A 19,754-nucleotide genomic window follows, 5' to 3' on the forward strand; every position below is an offset into this window, starting at 1 on the left:
ATTTTTTAATTGCATGGAAAAGACTAGAGGAGTTTGTATCTTATTGCTGAGGAAAAGTACCATGACTCAGATTTTAGAGCTTTTAAAAAATCATTTACTGAGAACAATTTGGGGTAGAGAGCTCTGTGTCCCAACAGCTGGTCAGCAGTAAGCTGTGCTTATCCTGTTTCACTATTGCTGAGATGGAGAGAGAGGAGGAAGAGAAGAGCAGCAGGGAAGTAACTGGAAGAGCAGAAGCATTAAATGTTTTCCAAGAAGTCTGTGCTGTCACCCTGTGGGGCCACTTTTTCTAACATAAAGAGCTGCTTTCAGTAATATTATAAAATTCAAAGCACTATTTATAAAATATATTAGTCACAATTTATCCACCAAGAGCTTTCTTTGCTCTTCGTAGGTTCCTATGAAATCATATTAAGGTGGAGGACTAGAAGTCACCAGGAGTGGGTTTGAGGGGAAAGGATCCTGTGATGGGTAAGCTTTTTCAAATAGCCATTTATTTTAATCCCAAAGGTCATGTTTACATACTGTAAACAATTCAAGCATTATAGAAGTAGAGTAAAACCTCCCTCAAATCTCATCCTTCACAGATAACCATCATTAAACATTTTTGTAGATCTTTCTGTGTATAAAAGCACATATATATCTATACATGTATATACATACATGTGTATATGTTTGTTGTTTTTGCTGTTGTTATTTTTTATAATGTCATCACACTTGACATTCTGTGCATCTTTCTAACATCTTGCAGTTTCGGAGATATAGCTCTGTCTCCATCTTAATGTTTGCTTGGCTTAGCAAGTCCTGTGTATAACTAACTATATCACAATGTTAATATTTAAGTATTTTTGAACTAGTACTTTTCACAAATTGAGATTTTTCAAAGAGTAATCATAGGTTATCTAGAATTTATCTAAAATTAAACCTAACCCCCAAATCTGAGAAGTATGAGGATTCTGTATAAAATTATAGACTTTAGAAAAAAATGAAACAGCATCACAAACATTGATCAACAACTAGAAGTGCAACTAAACTTTTTTTTTTTTTTTGGCCACACTGCACGGCATGCAGAATCTCAGTTCCCCCACCAGGGATCGAACATGCACCCCTTGCAGTAGAAGTGTGGAGTCTTAACCACTAGACTGCCAGGAAGTCCCTAAACTATTTTTTTTTTTTGCGGTACACGGGCCTCTCACTGTTGTGGCCTCTCCTGTTGCGGAGCACAGGCTCCAGACGTGCAGGCTCAGCGGCCATGGCTCACGGGCCTAGCTGCTCCGTGGCATGTGGGATCTTCCTGGACCGGGGCACGAACCCGTGTCCCCTGCATCAGCAGGCGGACTGTCAACCACTGCGCCACCAGGGAAGCCCCCTAAACTATTTTTTAATTATACAAACTTACCATATCTATAAAAAGTCTGGTGAGGAAAGAAATGTAGTAACTCTAGAATATCATTATCTCATTATTTTCCAGTGACAGCTTAATATAACTGATTTATGTGATTCTAAAATTCAATTTTGTGTATAATTGAAATAGTGTTTATAACCAGTTATGTATTTATAACTGAAATCATTAATAATAGAAATTATGTATCTATAACTAGAACAAGTAACATTTAGAAGTCAGAAAAAATTAAATATAGAATTTGTAATATTAAAGAAGTAACTATGAATGTAATATGCATATCCTTTTATATTTTCAGATACTAATAACAATATTATTAAATATTGTGAAGTGAGTTCATAATATGTAAGAATATTCAAGAAGTAAGATAATATACAAGATTACTAGTGTATTTCCCCTAAAATCATTTCCAGAAACCTAAAAGATAAAAGGCTGATCTTGTTAAAGGAAATAATGGGTCAGTACCTCTCTTTAACGATTAAAATTGCTAGTAAATTGGAGAGAATATGATGATATTCAAGGGAAAAACTGGACTTCAGCTTTGAGGAAAAATCAAGCAAGATGAAAATGGAAATGAAAACCCCAGATAAAATTATCTTTCCCTCAAAACACGAAGGCTCTCTCTAATCCACAGCTTAACTCTGCTGCAAGTAATTCCAAGCCTTTGTCTCCATTAATGCCTAGGACAAGGTGAACAGTAGTAACAAATCAAACTAATGCAGTCAGGCTAATACCTGGAGCGTCTCTATTATCTGTCGACTGCCTAAATAAGGTTACTTGGTCTCCCGTAATGGCATTTGTCTCTTGTGAAGCCAGCCAGACAAAGCCTGTCACTAACGAGTGCTGGTGGAAACAATGGCTGTGTGTGCTGGTGGTCAACTTTTGAGTTAATCAGTGTTAATAGCCGCTTTCACCCCCTGCATCTTGTCACACATTTATGTGAGTGGCATAAATCCCCCATTACCAAACCCAACACACACCATCAACCTGGGCCTTGTGCTTACTTCTAGTCCGTTTGCTGTATGCTAGTCCATTTATTGATACTTGACGTGGAACCCAAATCAAAGTACGACAAATAGTGACTTGCTATCTCCATTTCACTGAGCCCCATAGGACTAAAAGGCCCTCCATGTGCCTTTGGCTAAATTTAATGTTCATCTTGACTGTTCTGTCTCCTGCTGGGGCACCAACCACAGCAGCAGAGCAGCCAAGGCAGCTCTTGGTGGCTCCCACACTCTACATTCCATTAGACTCCCTTTTCCATTTTCCTCCCTCCTATTCTCTTGTTTTCCACCCTTTTCCTTTTTTGCCTGCTAATGCCTTGGTAAGCTTGTTGGTGTCAACAGGCTTTACTGCCTCCAGAAAATGCACTTTCAGCCTAAAAACTTTATTGCTTACCTTCAGTCTAGTAAAGAGTCACCAACATGTAGGAACTTAGAGTTTGTTCTCTTCCTCCAGGCTTCCATGGGTGGCCTAGTGGGCTATCTTCTTTATTTAGCATTTTATGGCTGGGTGATTTCAGTGAAATAAATGATACCATAGTTTATGTCCTATTTACCACATTGTAAGCTTGAAAAACTATGCACCTATTATATCTAGTGTTGGTCAGGAAATTGCATAACAATTTGTCATTTTTATGAGGCCCAACCACTTTGATGGTTATTTATGGATTTGTGTTGTGCCACCAGCACTGCTCTTCCTCGATCTCTCTAGTTCAGTCAAGTCAGTCAATCAAAACATACTCATTGGAGGCAGCCGAGCCCTGTAGTCAAAAATCGGGCTATTGTCTGGTCACCTGGCTTCAAACCCCAGCAGCTATTTGACTTTGGGCCAGTTACTCAATCTCTTTAAGCCTCAGTTTCCTCATCTATAAAATGGGGATAATAATGGGACCTATTTCATAGAATCATTGGGGGAATTAAGTGAGTTAATAGATAAGACTTAGACTAATGCCTGGCACATATAAAACACTCAGTAAATGTTAGCTCTTGTTATACTAATGTGCTAGAGATAATGTGCTAGGGAATATAGAAGTAAAGGCAGTGGTCTAGAACAGTGTTTTCATGTCTGGAACAATGTACGGCACATATTAGGTTCCAAATCAATAGTCATAGAGCAAATGAAAACAGTTCTTGGTCTCCAGGAACTCACCATATGGTGGAGAGAAAACCTATTCAACGGTTATTTAACAAATATTTCTTCAGTGTCTGCTGTGAGCCAGTCACTGTGTGAGGCTTTAGGGAAGGAGTGGTGAACAAGTCAAACAAGGTCTCTGCTGTTTTAGAACTTAGCATACCCAGTGCCCAGCACAGTCAAGGCAAGTAGTTGGCCCACGATAGATGGTAAATGAGTGAATGAATGAATGACACAGAAAAAACACAGGGAAGTATATAATTAGGGACTAAATTAACGTGTGTAGATGGTTAGGACTACTGTAGACTATAGGAGGGGAAGGATCAGAGAGATGTGTAAAGATCAATCCTCAACTTGTTGCCCCTACTTGAATGCATCTGGAAAAAGACTAAGCCTTAATGTGGGAAGGAGCTGGGTGTTGGTGGAAGGGTGAGGGAATAATACGTGAGAAGACTCAAAACCTGGACAGCATGAACAGTGGCTTCCTTAGGGTGGCAGGTGCCTATTGGCAGGGCCAAATTCATGGCCGTGGAACCCACGCAGTTACACAGGGCCCTGTGCTCAGAAGGGCCCTGCATTTGGTTTCATGCTCTGCTGTTGCCATTTTGAAATTCTTAAGTTTTTGACCAAGAGGTGTCACATTTGCGTTTTGCACTGAGCCCCTAAAATTCTGTAGCCAGTCCTCCCTGTTGGAGGTAGATACAGAAAAAGGCCAAGGAAGTAAAATTTGATATGGTGGTAAATAGCCACATTTGGCTATTGAACTAGTGTTGCAGCATGGCTTAGGAAGATAGAAGCAGGACGCAGGGAGAAGAAAAAGGCTGGATTGAGGGGATCAACCTATCTGCAGTTGAAGTATGTGCTTTTGAAGTTGTTGAGGGCCTGGATGAGGGTGGGGTGGTGAAGATGGAAAGAAAAGGGGAGATTATAGAAGGGAACTTTGGCAGGTTTTGAAAACTAAGTATGTGGGAAAAGGAGAAAAGAGTGAATTAAAAGTGCTGCAAGCTTTGGGACGTTTGAAGATTGCTAAATATGCAAGAACTGGATCATATTTAGCCCACAACTTACACACTCAGGCAGCGAACTTTACTTACCCATTTTTACTTCCGACGTTATCATGAGAAAAATTTTTTCTTAGCAATTTGCAAAGTAATCCTTGCAAATAATTTTGCAAGTAATTATCATCCTACGAGTAATAACAGTAACTCTGCTGACAAATTTTTCTCATGATCTACAATTCTTTGATTGCTGCGTGGTTTTCCCACTGTGCTCTAGCTTTCCAAGAGGGTACCAAAGCTTTAAAACATTTGAAAATCATTCTTACTAGGAGATGAACAATAGAGAAAAATGTTAGAAGTATTTTAACAAGGCAAAAAATTCCTGCAAAATTAAATGAGATCCAAAATGGTTGTGTGTGTGTGTGTGTGTGTGTGTTAGATATAATAAGCATGGAAATTGAAATATAGGGAAAATTTTACTTTTTTGATGAGTTATCTCAAAAATTCAAACTGTATTCAGAAAATTAATAACAAAGCTTTTAAGTACCTTTAAAGATGACATTGCTTCTTTGCACTATTACTACAAAAATGAAAATCTTTTAATTATTGCTTGTTTTACCTCATCCTAACATTGAGTAGAATAACTTTTTTTAACTTTTGCTAATTTCATAGATTAATATTGGTTTCTCGTTATTTTAACTTGATTTTTTGAGGTTTAACTTTTTGTATGTAAACTGATATCTTGTAGTTTCTCACTTGGTCAATCCTACTTCACCTGTATCTTTCCTAGCAGTCTGTGGTATGTTGAATCATTGTTCACAATTCTTCATGCCCTCCATATTTTAAAATTATTCATCCATATTCTTTGCCATGTGGCCTCCCAGTACCACTCATTATTGAGAGCACAGTATATTTTCCCATCCCATTGATGTTGGGTTTGGTTATGTGATTTTCTTTAGCCATTGGAATGTAGAGAGAAGTGATACTATCCCAGTTCTAGGATGAGGCTTCAAGAGACAGTATATCTTTCCCCTCGCCTACTTGCCTTCTGCTATTGCTAAGAGAGGAACATACCCAAAGTAGCAGCTACCCCTTTAGGCTGGGCTCCAAATTGAGAGTCGTGAAGCAGACCTGAACCCAACCTGCAGTCTGCAACCAAGCCCAGCCAACCCGCCTACATTCTCCCCAGTCCCAGACCTGTGAGAGAGTTTTCAACCACCGAGTATGAGGGCTTATAAAAACAGCATTACTGTACTAGTACAGAGTCTGATAGCTTTTCTTGTTGATTTTTAGCAGCTAGTTATATAGTAAACATTTGATTACCATATTTTAACTCATAACTTCTTAACATTTGCCCTTTTTGCAGACAGAAATTTAAATTTTTTAGACAAATATGTCTTTTCCTTTATGATTTTTCCCACTGCTTTATCTGACACCTTCCCATCCCTGTGATCACCTAGTGTTCTTCTCATTTATTATTTCTATGGTTTTTAGATCTGTTACTTTTTTTTTAGTCCATCATGTCTTTTTGCATAATGAATAGAATGAATAGAACAAGCCTCCTCACCAAAGTCATAAAGGTGAAAGATGATGCTACTAATAATATAAACAATAATTAATACCACCATTTATTAGGTGCCCGCTACAAACTAAGCAGTATGGTATTTCACATGAATTATCTCATTTAATTTTCATAACAGCTCTGCAAGGTAGATATAGTCAACCCACTTCAAAAATAAGGAAACCTAACCCAGATATTTTTATTGTGGTTTATTATCCTCATTTTACAGATGAGCAAACTGAGGGATACCGAAAGACTAAATAACTTTCAGGGCCACACAGCTAGCAAGTGGCTTAGCCAGGATTCAGGCAGGGCAAGTTCTGTCCAACTCCAGAGTTGCCTCCCCACACTAAGCCTTCCAGCAGACATAGTCACAGTCAGATGTAATACCTAGAAAAATACACTGAAATTGTATTTTCTTCCATTCTTTTTTTTGGGGGGTGGCAGTATGAAATATGAGTGTTTGATAGCTAAGGTAATCAACATCTCTTAAGTTCCAAGAATCCCTTAGAAATAATACATTCTCCAAATATAAGTGGTATTTTGGCTAGAGAATAGGTACATCCTTGTGTGTATAAATATTAAACCTTACAATTTAGATTTAACAAAATCACTAGGTTAAAGTCCTTTTCCCCTAAAATAGCAATAAGAAATTTGTAGAAGGAATCCAGATCTACTCATTCATATAGAAGATGCCAGTATTCCACTTACAAAAACCATGCTAATAGACTTTTAAAAAATAGAATATTGAAAAAAAAAGAAGCAAGTTACCGAATATGTATATTATAACATTATTTCTGTAAAAAAAATGAAACTAAACTAAAATAAATCTGAGTGTGTTTAAATGCTGGGAAAAGATCTGAAAAGATATATAATAAGTTGTTGAAGCTATAACAAGTGGTTACTATGGGGAGGGCATTAAGGGGAGGGTCGGGCGCGGGGGTTACTTTTTACTCCTTTATGTGTCTGTGTGTTGTAGGATAAGGATTAGGAGTAGGGGCTCTGAAAGGGATTCGGTTAAAAGCACCACCAGAAAGAGAAAGTCTAGAAAATGCAAATCAAAACCACAATGAAATACCACTTCATACCCATGAGGATAGACATAATTTTTTAAAAAGGTAGATAATAACAAGTATTAGCAAGGATATAGAGAAATGAGAGCCTAAGACATTGCTGGTGGAAATGTAAAATGGAGCAGCAACTTTGGTTATCATTTGTCTGTTCCTCAAAAAGTTAAATGTACAATTACCATATGACTCATCAATTTTACTCCTTGGTATATACTCAAGAAAACTGAAAACATATGTCCACACAAAAACTTATACATGAATAATCATAGCAACATTATTCATAGTAGCTAAAACGTGGAAACCACCCAAATGACAATCAACAGATAAATGGATAAACAAAATGCGGTATAGTCATACAATGGACTATTATTCAGCCATAAAAAGGAATGAAGTATTCATACATTCTACAACTTTGAAAACATTATCCTAAGTAAAAGAAGTAAAATACAAAAGGCCACATATTGTTATGATACCATTTATATGAAATGTCCAGAATAGGCAAAACCATGGAGACAGAAAGTAGGTTAGTAGTTGCTAGGGGCTGGAAACAGGGATAGGGAATGACTGCTAATGGGTATGGATTTTTTTTTTTTTTACATCTTTATTGGAGTATAATTGCTTTACAATGGTGTGTTAGTTTCTGCTTTATAACAAAGTGAATCAGTTATACATATACATATGTTCCCATATCTCTTCCCTCTTGCCTCTCCCTCCCTCCAACCCTCCCTATCCCACCCCTCCAGGTGGTCACAAAGCGCCGACCTGATCTCCCTGTGCTATGCGGCTGCTTCCCACTAGCTATCTATTTTACGTTTGGTAGTGTATATATGTCCATGCCTCTCTCTTGCTTTGTCCCAGCTTACCCTTCCTCCTCCCCGTATTCTCAAGTCCATTCTCTAGTAGGTCTGTGTCTTTATTCCTGTCTTAGCCCTAGGTTCTTCATGACTTTTTTTTTCTTAAATTCCATATATATGTGTTAGCATACGGTATTTGTCATTCTCTTTCTGACTTATTTCACTCTGTATGACAGACTCTAGGTCCATCCACCTCATTACAAATAGCTCAATTTCATTTCTTTTTATGGCTGAGTAATATTCCATTGTATATATGTGCCATTTATCCATTCATCCGATAATGGACACTTAGGTTGTTTCCATCTCTGGGCTATTGTAAATAGAGCTGCAATGAACATTTTGGTACATGACTCTATTTGAATTATGGTTTTCTCAGGGTATATGCCCAGTAGTGGGATTCCTGGGTCATATGGTAGTTCTGTTTGTAGATTTATAAGGAAACTCCATACTGTTCTCCATAGTGGCTCTACCAATTCACATTCCCACCAGCAGTGCAAGAGTGTTCCCTTTTCTCCACACCCTCTCCAGCATTTATTGTTTCTAGATTTTTTTTTTTTTTTGGTGGTACGCGGGCCTCTCACTGTTGTGGCCTCTCCCGTTGCGGAGCACAGGCTCCGGACGCACAGGCTCAGTGGCCATGGCTCACGGGCCCAGCTGCTCCGTGGCATGTGGGATCTTCCCGGACCGGGGCACAAACCTGTGTTCCCTGCATTGGCAGGCGGACTCTTAACCACTGTGCCACCAGGGAAGCCCTGTTTCTAGATTTTTTGATGATGACCATTCTGACTGGTGTGAGATGATATCTCATTGTAGTTTTGATTTGCATTTCTCTAATGATTAAGGATGTTGAGCATTCTTTCATGTGTTTGTTGGCAGTCTGTATATCTTCTTTAGAGAAATGTCTATTTAGGTCTTCTGCCCATTTTTGTTTTTTTTTTTTTTTTTGCGGTACGTGGGCCTGTCACTGTTGTGGCCTCTCCCATTGCGGAGCACAGGCTCCAGACGTACAGGCTCAGTGGCCATGGCTTACGGGACTAGTGGCTCCGCGGCATGTGGGATCTTCCCAGACCGGGGCACTAACCTGTGTCCCCTGCATCGACAGGCAGATTCTCAACCACTGCGGCACCAGGGAAGCCCTTCTGCCCATTTTTGGATTGGGTTGTTTGTTTTCTTTGTTACTGAGCTGCATGAGCTGCTTATAAATTTTGGAGGTAAATCCTTTGTCAGTTGCTTCATTTGCAAATATTTTCTCCCATTCTGAGGGTTGTCTTTTGGTCTTGTTTATGGGTTCCTTTGCTGTGCAGAAGCGTTGAAATTTCATTAGGTCCCATTTGTTTATTTTTGTTTTTATTTCCATCTCTCTAGGAGGTGGGTCAAAAATAATCTTGCTGTGATTTATGTCATAGAGTGTTCTGCCTATGTTTTCCTCTAAGAGTTTGATAGTTTCTGGCCTTACATTTAGGTCTTTAATCCATTTTGAGCTTATTTTTGTGTATGGTGTTAGGGAGTGATCTAATCTCATTCTTTTACATGTACCTGTCCAGTTTTCCCAGCACCACTTATTGAAGAGGCTGTCCTTTCTCCACTGTACATTTCTGCCTCCTTTATCAAAGATAAGGTGACCATATGTGCGTGGGTTTACCTCTGGGCTTTCTATCCTGTTCCATTGATCTATCTTTCTGTTTTTGTGCCAGTACCATACTGTCTTGATTACTGTAGCTTTGTAATATAGTCTGAAGTCAGGGAGCCTGATTCCTCCAGCTCTGTTTTTCGTTCTCAAGATTGCTTTGGCTATTCGGGGTCTTTTGTGTTTCCATACAAATTGTGAAATTTTTTGTTCTAGTTCTGTGAAAAATGCCAGTGGTAGTTTGATAGGGATTGCATTGAATATGTAGATTGCTTTGGGTAGTAGAGTCATTTTCACAGTGTTGATTCTTCCAATCCAAGAACATGGTATATCTCTCCATCTATTTGTATCATCTTTAATTTCTTTCATCAATGTCATATAATTTTCTGCATACAGGTCTTTTGTCTCCTTAGCTAGGTTTATTTCTAGATATTTTATTGTTTTTGTTGCAATGGTAAATGGGAGTGCTTTCTTGATTTCACTTTCAGATTTTTCATCATTAGTGTGTAGGAATGGAAGAGATTTCTGTGCATTAATTTTGTATCCTGCTACTTTACCAAATTTATTGATTAGCTCTAGTAGTTTTCTGGTAGCATCTTTAGGATTCTCTATGTATAGTATCATGTCATCTGCAAATAGTGACAGCTTTACTTCTTCTTTTCCAATTTGGATTCCTTTTATTTCCTTTTCTTCTCTGATTGCTGTGGCTAGGACTTCCAAAACTATGTTGAATAATAGTGGTGAGAGTGGGCAACCTTGTCTTGTTCCTGATCTTAGTGGAAATGCTTTCAGTTTTTCACCATTGAGGGTGATGTTGGCTGTGGGTTTGTCATATATGGCCTTTATTATGTTGAGGAAAGTTCCCTCTATGCCTGCTTTCTGCAGGGTTTTTATGATAAATGGGTGTTGAATTTTGTCAAAAGCTTTCTCTGCATCTACTGAGATGATCATATGGTTTTTCTCCTTCAATTTGTTAATATGGTGTATCACATTGATTGATTTACGTATATTGAAGAATCCTTGCATTCCTGGAATAAACCCCACTTGATCATGGTGTATAATCCTTTTAATGTGCTGTTGGATTCTGTTTGCTAGTATTTTGTTGAGAATTTTTGCATCTATGTTCATCAGTGATATTGGCCTGTAGTTTTCTTTCTTTGTGACATCCTTGTCTGGTTTTGGTATCAGGGTGATGGTGGCCTCATAGAATGAGTTTGGGAGTGTTCCTCCCTCTGCTATATTTTGGAAGAGTTTGAGAAGGATGGGTGTTAGCTCTTCTCTAAATGTTTGATAGAATTTGCCTGTGAAGTCATCTGGTCCTGGGCTTTTGTTTGTTGGAAGATTTTTAATCACAGTTTCAATTTCAGTGCTTGTGATTGGTCTGTGCATATTTTCTATTTCTTCCTGATTCAGTCTTGGCACGTTGTGCATTTCTAAGAATTTGTCCATTTCTTCCAGGTTGTCCATTTCTTCCAGGTTGTCCATTTTTTTGGCATAGAGTTGCTTGTAGTAATCTCTCATGATCTTTTGTATTTCTGCAGTGTCAGTTGTTACTTCTCCTTTTTCATTTCTAATTCTATTGATTTGAGTCTTCTCCCTTTTTTTCTTGATGAGTCTGGCTAATGGTTTATCAATTTTGTTTATCTTCTCAAAGAAACAGCTTTTAGTTTTATTGATCTTTACTATAGTTTCCTTCATTTCTTTTTCATTTATTTCTGATCTGATTTTTATGATTTCTTTCCTTCTGCTAACTTTGGGGGGTTTTTGTTCTTCTTTCTCTAATTGCTTTAGGTTCAAGGTTAGGTTGCTTATTCGAGATGTTTCCTGTTTCTTAAGGTAGGATTGTATTGCCATAAACTTCCCTCTTAGAACTACTTTTGCTACAGCCCATAGGTTTTGTGTCATCGTGTCTCCATTGTCATTTGTTTATAGGTATTTTTTTATTTCCTCTTTGATTTCTTCAGTGATCACTTCATTATCACTGTATTGTAGTGTATTTTTTAGCTTCCATGTGTTTGTATTTTTTACAGATCTTTTCCTGTAATTGATATCTAGTCTCATAGCGTTGTGGTCAGAAAAGATACTTGATACAATTTCAATTTTTCTTAAATTTACCAAGGCTTGATTTGTGACCCAAGATATGATCTATCCTGGAGAATGTTCCATGAGCATTTGAGAAAAATGTGTATTCTGTTGTTTTTGGATGGAGTGTCCTATAAATACCAATTAAGTCCATCTTGTTTAATGTATCATTTATAGCTTGTGTTTCCTTATTTATTTTCATTTTGGATGATCTGTCCATTGGTGAAAGTGGGGTGTTAAAGTCCCCTACTATGAATGTGTTACTGTTGATTTCCCCTTTTATGGCTGTTAGTATTTGCCTTATGTATTGAGGTGGTCCTATGTTGGGTGCATAAATATTTACAATTGTTATATATTCTTCTTGGATCGATCCCTTGATCATTATGTAGTGTCCTTCTTTGTCTCTTCTAATAGTCTTTATTTTAAAGTCTATTTTGTCTGATATGAGAATTGCTACTCCAGCTTTCTTTTGGTTTCCATTTGCATGGAATATCTTTTTCCATCCCCTTACTTTCAGTCTGTATGTGTCTCTAGGTCTGAAGTGGGTCTCTTGTAGACAGCATATATATGGGTCTTGTTTTTGTATCCATTCAGCCAATCTGTGTCTTTTGGTGGGAGCATTTAGTCCATTTACATTTAAGGTAATTATCGATATGTATGTTCCTATTCCCATTTTCTTAATTGTTTTGGGTTCGTTATTGTAGGTCTTTTCCTTCTCTCGTGTTTCTTGCCTAGAGAAGTTCCTTTAGCAGTTGTTGTAAAGCTGGTTTGGTGGTGCTGAACTCTCTCAGCTTTTGCTTGTCTGTAAAGGTTTTAATTTCTCCATCAAATCTGAATGAGATCCTTGCTGGGTAGAGTAATCTTGGTTGCAGGTTTTTCTCCTTCATCACTTTAAATATGTCCTGCCAGTCCCTTCTGGCTTGCAGAGTTTCTGCTGAAAGATCAGCTGTTAACCTTATGGGGATTCCCTTGTGTGTTATTTGTTGTTTTTCCCTTGCTGCTTTTAATATGTTTTCTTTGTATCTAATTTTTGACAGTTTGATTAATATGTGTCTTGGCATATTTCTCCTTGGATTTATCCTGTATGGGACTCTCTGTGCTTCCTGGACTTGATTAACTATTTCCTTTCCCATATTAGGGAAGTTTTCAACTATAATCTCTTCAAATATTTTCTCAGTCCCTTTCTTTTTCTCTTCTTCTTCTGGAACCCCTATAATTCGAACGTTGGTGCGTTTAATGTCACAGAGGTCTCTGAGACTGTCCTCAGTTCTTTTCATTCTTTTTTCTTTATTCTGCTCTGCAGTAGTTATTTCCACTATTTTATCTTCCAGGTCACTTATCCGTTCTTCTGCCTCAGTTATTCTGCTATCGATCCCATCTAGAGTATTTTTCATTTCATTTATTGTGTTGTTCATCATTGCTTGTTTCATCTTTAGTTCTTCTAGGTCCTTGTAAAATGTTTCTTGCATTTTGTCTATTCTATTTCCAAGATTTTGGATCATCTTTACTATCATTATTCTGAATTCTTTTTCAGGTAGACTGCCTATTTCCTCTTCATTTGTTAGGTCTGTTGGGTTTTTATCTTGCTCCTTCATCTGCTGTGTGTTTTTCTGTCTTCTCTTTTTGCGTATCTTACTATGTTTGGGGTCTCCTTTTTGCAGGCTGCAGGTTTGTAATTCCCGTTGTTTTTGGTGTCTATCCTCAGTGGCTAAAGTTGGTTCAGTGGTGGAGGGGACTAGTGCCTGTGTTCTGGTGGATGAGGCTGGATCTTGTCTTTCTGGTGGGCAGGTCCACGTCTGGTGGTGTGTTTTGGGGTGGCTGTGGACTTATTATGATTTTAGGCACCCTCACTGCCAATGGGTGGGGTTGTGTTCCTGTCTTGCTAGTTGTTTGGCATAGGGTGTCCAGCACTGTAGCTTGCTGGTCATTGAGTGAAGCTGGGTGCTGGTGTTGAGATGGAGATCTTTGGGAGATTTTCGCCGTTTGATATTATGTGGAGCTGGGAGGTCTCTTGTGGACCAGTGTCCTGAAGTTGGTTCTCCCACCTCAGAGGCACAGCACTGACTCCTGGCTGCAGCACCAAGAACGTGCTAGTGTTGGAGGGTCTCCTGAAGAGGCAGGGGTTGGCTGTGTCTCACCGTGAGGACAAGGACACTGGCAGCAGAAGTTCTGGGAAGCACTCCCCAGTGTGAGCCCTCCCGGAGTCTCGGGTATGGGGTTTTTTGAGGAGTGATGAAAATGTTTTCAAATTAGATGTGCTAATGATTGCATAACCTTGTGAATATACTTTAAAAAACCACTGAATTGTATACTTTTTTTTTTTGAATTGTATACTTTTAAAGAATGAATTTTATGATATGTGAATTATATCAAATTTAAAAAGAAAAGAGAAAGTCCATCTTTTTAAATTATCTCAAATTTTAAAAGTAAAGGAAAAAGAGTCTTGGTAAATAAAAGAACTGATTACAGGGAAGGGACTAAAAAGTGTGCATGAGCAGCCTTTGGAAAGGCAGTGCTTTGGGGGAGAAAAGGGTAAAAAGGAGGGGAGAGGAGATTGTATGGGGAAAAGGAACAGGAGGGAGAAACTTAGGATTCTACAAGACAAAAGAAAAACAAGAATATCTATGTTAATGTATGATAATGAACCTATATATAAGAATCAATGGAGGGCTTCCCTGGTGGCACAGTGGTTGAGATTCCGCCTGGCAATGCAGGAGACACGGGTTCGAGCCCTGGTCCAGGAAGATCCCACATGCCACGGAGCATCTAAGCCCCTGCGCCACAGCTACTGAGCCTGCGCTCTACAGCTGGCGAGCCACAACTACTGAGCCCGTGTGCCACAACTACTGAAGACCGCACCCCTAGAGCCTGTGCTCCACAGCAAGAGAAGCCACCACAATGAGAAGCCTGTGCACCGCAATGAAGAGTAGCCCCTGCTCGCTGCAACCAGAGAAAGCCCATGTGCAGCAGCAAAGACCCAATGCAGCCAAAAATAAATAAATTAATTAAAAAAAAAAGAATCAATGGAAAATATATATAATGCAGTGATGATAGGAAAATTCATATCATATCACTAACCACATATATCAATAAAAATGAAAGAATGCTAGTAAATTATTTTTCAATCTTGAGTCAGAAAAGAATTTCAGAATAAACAACAACAACAATGAAGTCAAGGATGGAAATAATAAAGGTAAGATAAAATCAGAAATTAGTGAGTAGAGAAGAGGAAAATAACGTATCTAAATAAGTCAATGTCCTGACTTTTGGGGTGGGAAAAGTTAACAGAATAGATAAGCCACTCGCTAGCTTAATCAAGAAAGAAGGGAGAAAATGCATATATCCAAAATAAGAAATGATACGGGGAAATAGTAATTTAAACAGAAGAAAAACAATTTTTATATAAATTTATTTATTTATTTAATTTATTTTTGGCTGCTTTGGGTCTTCGTTGCTGCGTGTGGGCTTTCTCTAGTTGCGGTGAACGGGGCCTACTCTTCGTTGCCGTGCACGGGCTTTTCAGTGTGGTGGCTTCTCTAGTGGCGGAGCACAGGCTGTAGGCATGTGGGCTTCAGTAGTTGTGGCACCCGGGCTTAGTTGCTATGCGGCATGTTGGATCTTCCTGGACCAGGGCTCGGACCCGTGTCCCCTGCATTGGCAGGCAGATTCTTAAGCACTGGGCCACCAAGGAAGCCCCAACAGAAGAAAATTTTAAAATCATAAGAGTTTATTTGGTAGACCTTTGAGCAATTACATTTAAAAACATGGACAAAATGGTGAATTTCCTTTTAAAAAAAACCCAGAGTTTACCAAATTTGATTCCTTTAGAGATAGAAATCTTAAATGCACCAATTTCTGTAGAAGAAACAGAACATCATTTCACTAAGAAAAACACCGACACCATATGGCTTCACAGGGGAATTCTATTGAACCTTCAAAACCTGGTAGTCCCAATGCTACATAGATTATTGTAAAATATAGCAAATGAAAGAAAATTTCCAAGTTATTTTAATGCAGCGAATACAACATTGATACCTAAATCAAATGAAGTTGATTTTTAAAAGATAATCAAAAAAAAGAAAAGAAAATCACAAAACTATTATCAATTGTGAATATTGATGCAAAAATACTAAATAAAATATTAGCAAACAGTATCCAACACCATGTTAAAAAATAATACAGGGCTTCCCTGGTAGCGCAGTGGTTGAGAGTCTGCCTGCTGATGCAGGGGACATGGGTTTGTGCCCCGGTCCGGGAGGATTCCACATGCCGCGGAGCGGCTGGGCCCGTGAGCCATGGACGCTGAGCTTGCACATCCGGAGCCTGTGCTCCGCAACGGGAGAGGCCACAGCAGTGAGAGGCCCGCGTACCGAAAAAAAAAAAAAAAAAATACACCATGACCAAGTAGGATTTATTCCAAGAATGCAAGTTTGGTTCAACATTAGGAAATCGAATAATACAATATACCATATTAATAGACCTTAGGAGAAAAATCATATAATTTTTATATCCATTGATCCCCAAAAAAGTCTTTATCAAAATTTTACATCTATTTTTGTTTAAAAAAAAATCACTTATGAAAGTAGAAATTGCTGGGTACTTTCTTAACATAATGTATTTTATTTCACTGGGAAACACTAAGGACATTTCCACAAAGATCAGGAATGAGGCAAGAATATCCCTATCTCTATTACCAGAAATACCAATGAGGTTCTTTATGGAGCTGGAAAGTTAATGTTAAATTTCCTATAGAAAAATAAAAATGAACAACAGGAAGGGAAACACCAAAAGAGAAATCTACAACAGCCCAACTGGACTTAAGGACATTGTATTAAAACTGTAATTTTTAAAATATTCTACTGGCACATGAATAGACAAATAAATTTATGGGATAGGATAAAAAATTCACATATAGACCTAAATAAAATCATGGGGGCGAAGATGAACTTTTAAATAAATGGTACTGGGAAAACTGGATAGCCATTTGGAAAGAAATTAAATGAAATTTATGTCTCATATCATACACAAATGGGTTTGAGATCGAAATATTAAATATGAGACCATACAAGTACTAGAAGAAAACATTTTAATTTTTTTGAGGAATCTCCATATTGTTTTCCATAGTGACTGTACAAATTTACATTCCCACCAGCAGTGCACCAGGGTTTCCTTTTCTCCACATCTTCACCAACACTTGTCACTGCTTTTCTTTTTGATAATAGATATTCTCGCAGGTGTGAGGTGGTATGTAACAGTGGTTTTAATTTACATTTCCCTGATGGTTAGTGATGTTGAGCACCTTTTCATGTACCTGCGGCTATCTGTATGTCTTCTTTGGAAAAATGTCTATTCAGTTCCTCTGCCCATTTTTTAATCACATTGTTTGTTTTTTTGCTATTGAGTTGTATGAGTTCTTTATATATTTTGAATATTAACCCCTTATCAGATATATGATTTACAAATATTTTCTCCCATTCAGTAGGTGGCCTTTTCATTTTGTTGAGGGTTTCCTTTGCTGTGCAGAAGCTTTTTACTTGTATTCTCTCTTGTTTATGTTTGCTTTTGTTGCTTTTGCTTTTGGTGTCAAATCCAAAAAATCATCATCAAGACCAGTGTCAAGGAGCTTACCACCTATGTTTCTTCTAGGAGTTTTATTGTTTCAGTTTTTTGTAACGTTAAACATATATTTATACCATATGACTCAGCTATCCCACTTCTAAGTATTTACCTAAAATACTGTACACAGATATTTATAGAAGTTTTATTCATAATCAGCAAAAACAATCCAGATCTTTCAATGATTAAATAGATAAGCAAACTGTGGTGCATCCATACAATAGGATGCTACTGGGCAGTAAAAAGAAACAAACTATTGGTGCACAGAATGACATGGATGAATCTCAAAGACATCATGCAGAGTGAAAGTAGGTCTCAAAAGGCTATGTGCTCTGTGACTCTATTTATGACAAGACATATTATGATATGAGGACAAGTCACAACTATAGGGATGGAGAACAGATTAGTGATGGCTAGAATTTGTGGTGGGGAGAGCGTTTGACTAAAAAGGGGCAGCATGAGGGAATTTGGGGCAGTCGTGGCAATGTTCTATCTCTTGACTGTGGTTAAACAGTCTATACATATGTTAAAGCTCATGGAATTATACACCAAAGTTTGTTTACTAAATAGAAAATTTTTAAAAAACTGCACTGAGATAACATTTCTTCCTTGTCAGATTAGCAAAAAATTTAAAGTTTGACACAGCATTCTGTTGGCAAGGCTATGGGAAATAGGCACATTCATATTTTGCTGGAAGGTATGCAAATTACTAGAACTCATATAAAGGGAAATTGAACAACCTCTAAGAAAAAAATATATATGTTTAACATTTGACTTGGCAATGCAACTCCTAGGGATTTACTCTCAAGAAACATTTCCAACAACACAAAAATCCTTATGCATAAGATTATTCACTGAAGCACTATTTGTAATTGCAAAATATTGGAAGCAACCTAAATGCCCACACATAGGAGAGTGGTTGAGTAAACCATAATACATGTACACAGTGGACTATTATGCAGCTGTTAAAAAAGATCAGCTATCTCTATGAACTGTTAAGAAGTGATGTCCAGGATACATATTATTAAGTGAACAAAGAAAAATGCTAAAGAGTGTCTATAGTGTGAAAAGAAGAAGAAATAAAAAACCACAGATGTATCTACTTATTTTTGAAAAGAGAAACTCGGGAAGGATAAACCAGGAAATGAGATTGGTTACCTTCAGAGTAGGGGTGGCTGTAGGGGACGGGAGCGTAAGAACAGGGTGGAAGGGACGTGGGCAGGAGTTAGACTTGCCCGAGTGTACCATTATGTGTGGTTTGACTCTTAGAACTGTATTCGTGTTTCACATACTCAAAAATTAAAATCAACGATTTTTTATTGTTGATCAGAGTCCCTTAAATTTGAACGTAAGCAGAAACAACAAAGTGTTATTTCAGATGAATAACGTAAACGTACTGAAGTGGGGAAGGGGTAACTTTTGCGCACTGTGTTCTGACTATATCCCCTCAGACTAATGATAACTAATTATAAACAAATATTGAACTCTAGTTAGTACACTTGCTTTTTGTAGTTGTATGGATTAGCAATTCTGAAACAATTTTCTATGCATCATAGGTTTAAGCAAGTAAGTATGTTGAGGACAGTGGGAGCTGGGTTTCTCACTGTTGGGAAGGGAGTTATAAATATGGAAAGGCTGGAATGAGTTCTGTGGTGTTAGGTTAGAGTCGGAGGCATCAGTGTAGATTCACAGTGTATGAGGGCAGAGCGTTTGGGCATAAGAGCTGTGACACTCCTCCACAGGAGAACAGCTTCCGAGAGCTGTGAATGGGAGGGTTGTGCCTGGCCTGGTGTTCATAGAAGCACCCACCCTGTAGGATTGTAACATGGCCCATCTACATTCCGAGACTGGCCTTCACTATTACGTAACAAAGACAATTTTCTGCCAAGAGCACATTTTTTGTTCGGAGACTTGGAACAATAACGAAAGAAACAAAGGCCTGTGCATGAGTCAGGCCTCTTTCTGTTGCAAGAGAATAGACTGAGCTCAAACTAATTGAAACAATAAGGGGATTGATTAGCACCTATGGTGGGAAGACTAGGGGTGGATCCAGCTTCAGGTCTGCCTGGATCTAGAGGTTTGTATGATGTCATTAGGACTCTCTCTTTCTCTTTACTGCCCAGGCATTCTCTGCTGGGTGGGCCTGATGGAACTGGACAGCACAAGGCTCATCTTGGGCCAGGTTAGCGAGCCCAATGGAAGAGAGCCTGCCCCTCAGCGTCTGGCAAGGAGGTCCAGGGGGAGACAGGACCACCTTGACTAGCAGCCCCCTAGAACCACAGGGAGTGAGGAAGGGGGTTTCCAAAAGAGAGCACAGAGAGGAGAGGCCAACAAAAAAGTAAGGACTCCATTGCTTTTCCTGCCACAGCCTGCTTGTAAAGTTCTGACTTCTCTTTGTGCCCACCAGGTAG

Source organism: Orcinus orca, chromosome 10 (genome assembly GCF_937001465.1).
Source record: "Orcinus orca chromosome 10, mOrcOrc1.1, whole genome shotgun sequence".
Taxonomy (NCBI): domain Eukaryota; kingdom Metazoa; phylum Chordata; class Mammalia; order Artiodactyla; family Delphinidae; genus Orcinus; species Orcinus orca.